Source organism: Thunnus albacares, chromosome 6, assembly GCF_914725855.1.
Source record: "Thunnus albacares chromosome 6, fThuAlb1.1, whole genome shotgun sequence".
NCBI classification, from domain to species: Eukaryota; Metazoa; Chordata; class Actinopteri; order Scombriformes; family Scombridae; genus Thunnus; species Thunnus albacares.
Window position 1 is genome coordinate 7,224,382 of NC_058111.1, and position 5,225 is coordinate 7,229,606.

Consider the following 5,225-nt stretch of genomic DNA (forward strand, 5'->3'; position numbering starts at 1 on the left):
TGACGGGAGGTGAGACTCTCCCCGGCTGCATCCCCCCCCCCCCCCCCCCCCCCCCCCCCACCCGACCGCAGAAGGGGAAGGGGAGGGAGGGATGTTGGATGAGTGAGGGAGGAGCAGGCACCTTGTTATACATTTACAACGCTCCCATCCCACCGTGCCACCATGTTTGTAGAAGTGGGCCACTCCTTCACACAGGCTGCTGTCCCCCACCCCCCACCCCTCCTTCCAACACACACACACACACACACACACACACACCTCCCTCCCCTCCTTCCACATGTCTGAGGCTATAAAAGGAATGGGGGGTGAGGACTCAGTAGCCTTTAGGGAGTGAGCAGGAGCAGATGCACACACACAAACACACACCTTAACTCTTCAAAGTGAATAAGTCAACTGCACTGAACAAAAAACCCGCTTCTGAATCAGGTGTATCAGCTGCTCTGCATCCAAAGGGAGCTATTTGGAAAATCCAGATGTCTGTATCAATCGGTTGTATCAGTTTATGTTATGATATGCATTAACAGATGTACAGCATGTGAGAAAGGAAGAATGTGTGGGTGCGGTTTGATCTAATTTGACTGATCCTGTCAAAAACTATCATCAGATTCAGGTTCCGCTACAATTAAACTCTGATTGGTCAGTGTACGGAAATACTTGACTTCACCTTTTTCCAACACAACACCACTTTAAACACATTGTAAACCAATGAGACAAAGCATGAATGCAGGAATCTTGAAACTTTGGCAAACAGGAACATGTTGAACATGCAGGACTCCATCAAAAGCTGCTTAAGAAAAATGAGTTGACAGGGCCTTTAGATGTTTCATTTAGTAACGTGTCAGAAAATAATCCCAAATACCCACCTCAGGTTTCCAGAGCCCAAAGTTATGTTTTGAGATTGTTTATGTTGTCTGAGCAGCACTTTTAAAACCTACTGGGATTCAGATATGATACAGAGAAAAGCTGCAAAACTTGACATTTAAAAGCAGGAACCAGCGAATGTTCGGGACTTTTGCTTGATATAGACTTTAAAAGATAAATCTTTTAAAATGTATTGTTGTGTAAATGAATAATAACTAATATCAGGAATAGTTTACAATGATCATTTCATTGTTTTATCAGCGATCTAGACCCTATAACCACAAAAATATGCAGTTGTAAATGATATAATTCATGTTCTTCCTTAATCAATCCAGTAATCTTAACTTAAAAACAGCCTTTATCCTGGAGAAACTTAAAATCTGTTGGATCAAAGCAGACCGCAAAATATTGCTTGGCACATTCAGTGATGTGGATACTATTTATGCTTTCTTACGGTTCGATCAATAACATGATTAGAGGCTTTGCACAGACATTATGTCAGGCTTTTAATTAGCTCATTGCACTTTCACACTTTCCCGTAATATTTCAGATTTTATGCTTCATTTTATGTGTGTGCAAAAGGTCTGAGGTGCACTAAGAACAGTAATTAATATGTTTTAACATCACCATCAATTAACTGTGGCATGTATTAAAAAAACCCCAGACATTTCTGTGCAGCCTCTGTAGTGGCAAAAACAAAAAATCTGTGTAGTGATTTAAGGGACGAACCTCTCCTGTGTCTTGCTGACTGGGCGTGAATCCAAAAGGGCCATCAGCTTCACCAAAAGGAAATTATCCATGTGATTATTTTTATGTTACAATGGCAGCAGCATCAATCTTTCCTTCCTTTTCCTTCTTTCTCTCTTTTTGGGACTAATTAACAGAAAATTGATTTTTTTTTTTTTTTTTTTTTTTATAAATGATTCATTTAGTGATTTAATGATTAATGATTAAGCATGAGGATTTGCGGTTTTTCTCTGTTTTGGTTGTATATGAAATATATTTGTGTACTGGACTGTTGGTTGGCTGTAACAAGCTATATGAAGACGTCTCCTTTGGCTCTGGGGTATTGTGATGTTTTAGCATTTTCCCTCATTTTAGAGATTAATTGCAGCCTCGGTTGTAAACATCCATTTTAATTTAACAGAATACTGAGTGGTGTCCATTCAGCTTCCCTGACAACCTCCTTACAACTTGAATAAAATCCCTTTAAGTCTTCTATAAGCTGTCAAGAGATATTTTACTAAAAATGTCCAACACATTATGGATACACAATGTACTAGAAAATATTTTTGCAAGACTCCTAACTCGCCTAATCACAGGCCTAAAATGTTATCACCTCATAATTATCATTAACAGCTCTTGCAGACTGATGCATTCCTGAAGGAAACGTTGGATCTGCATGAGTGTCAGTGGCACACCCCTCCTGGACATAGCAGAGATGCACCAGACAGAAAAGCTGGAAGTCCAAGCGGAAAAAAAAGCGCATCATACACACACTCACGGTGAGACAGTGTGACACATACACATATCCTTACCTCCTCAGTCTCCATCTGGCATCCCTCAGCATGCTCTTCTTCTCGCCCATCTCCCACTGCAGCAGCAGCTGGCGGCGGAATAAGATGTTTTGGGACGCTGCTCTCCGGGATATAACTCCTCCGTCCAGCGAATAAAACGGAGGAGAGGTAGAGGAGGAGGAGGTGGTGGTGGTGGTGGTGGTGGTGGATGATGAGGAGGTGATACGCCACTGAAGCAGAAATAATATGAATTCTGGGAGTATGAGTCCTGATTCAGAAGTGACCTGCTGTTGCTGTTTTTTTTTTCTTCTTCTTTTTTTTTTTTTTTTTTTGCCAAATCATGAATCCGCCTCTGCTTATATGCAGTTGCGGCGCCGAGCCTGAAGGTGGCGACATTGTACAGAGATTTGGACTCAAATAGACTCATCAAGAGTCTGTCTGCAACAGCTTTTAAAACGCTCACTGAAGAATCCCAAATAACAAAGGTAAGCCTGGATTGAAGCTGGAATGCTGTTTAATCTGCTGATTCCTTCAAACATACTTAAAATAAAAGGAGGAAAATAAAAAAAAATAAGCCCCAGAAGACGATTGTAACTTAAAGGGCCAGTATGTAAGATTTAGGGGGATTTACTGGCAGACATATTGGCAGAAATGGAATACAATATTCATAAGTAGGTTTTAATTAGCGTATTATCACCTGAAAATAAGAATAATTGTGTTTTCGTTACCTTAGAATGAGCCCTTTATGTCTACGTAGGAAGCGAGGCCACCGCCACGGAGCCTGCCATCTTGTACAGCTATGTTGCTACAGTAGCCCACAAGGGACAAATACTGGCTCTAGAGAGGGCCTTCCGTGTTTTTCGCAAGTTTCGCGGCCACCGTAGGTTCTCCTGCACACTTGGAAGGGGAGGGGAAGGGGAGTGTCTGTTGCAATCTACAACCTCACAGCTAGATGCCACTAAATCCTACGCACTGGTCGCTAATGTTAGTTACATTAGCGTTACTTTGCTGACAACACAAGTTATCAAACAAACTTGTCACGTAAAACAATAATTCATATTTCTTACAAACATATGAGTAAGTTTATCACACTTTAAACTCCCCCGTTCAGTCTTAATTTAACACAAAACCTGTAAGATAAGCTATGAATTACCGCTTGTATTCATTTCGTTACTGTTATTGTAACTAAAGTGACGTCAATACAGACAATTTGAATCACTTCAATCCTTAACCACAAATTAGAAAATATTTAAAACAAAAATGAAATTAACACACTTGACACATATCAGTCACAAAACTAAGCACGTATAGGGGGGTGTCATTAAGACCACAGTGGCGATGCAGCAGCTGTAGTGTTGAATAATAATTTTCTTTTTTTTTTTTAAAAAAAGGCGGCTGGCTGTTCTATTTTTTTAGTGTGCGTCCTCAGATTTACCAGCAGAGTTGACTGCAATTCTTCCTGTTTTGAAGAGCTATTGCTTAAGATTACAGTAAGATTACAACATTGCCAGGAAATAGCATTAAATACTTTTTGTCCTCTGTGACATCTCCATGTACCCTCTTCAATGAGCCACTTTCTAATGCAAATCAATTAGAAAGTGCATTTTTAGGTGTTTTGGACTTGGCATGCAAGGACTGCAGGAGCCCTGCTCTGTGTGTCTTTCCCTGCTATTGAATGCCATATCGCCCACTCTCTCTGCCAGCCAGTCAGCTTCCTGCAGCAAAGAAGCCACCTCTGCAGACTTCGGGCACATTAATGTCCTCTGTTTGGTCGCCTCTTCCTCTTGGTGTGTTCAAACAGGGATGCCTTTGAGTCTCTCTGTCCAGCTGCACAGCTACATTCACAAGCACAAACACTACCTCCCTGTGTAATCACTTGCCACCCTGAGAAATGACAGAGGGAGTAAAAAAAAAGAAAGAAAAAAAAGAAAAGAAAAGGAAGAAATCAGGATGATAGACTTGATTTGGGGGACCCTGGAGACCCTGGACCAACAAATCTAGACGGGAGACACGAGTCAGGATTTAACAATGTTATCAGACAGCTGATGAATTCTTTTCAGGAACTGATTCTTTTGCCAAGTTCAGGCGATGTCCCTGAAAACTGCATGAAGATTTGACGTTAGGTGTGGCCTATTTTTTTTTCTCTATGTTGATGTTCTGAAAACCCACATGTCGCTTCCTGGAGTACTGATGGTGCTCAGATGATTGCTCATCACTATCTCCAACTCTCCTCCTCCTTCCTCCCTTCCTCTATTGGTACTGCGTTCATTATTCTGTCTGTCTCTCTTTCTCTCTCTCTCTCTCTCTCTCTCTCTCTCTCTCTCTCTCTTTCACTGTCTCTATCCTCACCCCTCCCCCTTGGTGCATGCACACACACACACACACACATACACACAGAAACTAATGTGAGTTCCCCTATCTGTCAGACCCAGTTCCTCCATTTAAGATGCTGACTTGTTTATGTCGAAGGGGCAAGTGAATGACTTTTGTTAGGCTTGCATTGCACTTTGAAGCGTCTGTTGCGGATTTTTTCTCTTTTTAACATGCCTGCTTTATAGCAGGTGGAGGGGCATGAAGTCTGTTTTGTTGCTGATTTGTGGTTGATAGACATCTTCAAATAGCAGAGAGAGAGAGAGGGAGAGAGAGAGAGAGAGGCAGGTTGACACGCAGAGCGGTTAGATAAGCAGCGTTTAGGCGTTAAGTCTAGGAGTTTAGTCTAGTCGATGACTGGTAAGTGGGTAGCCCTCACCCCCAGCAGCTCTCTGTCCTGTGCCCGCTCTTGCTGTCCTGGGTGCAGACACACATAGAGGACACACAGAGGAGGAGAAGGAGGAGGAGGAGGAGGAG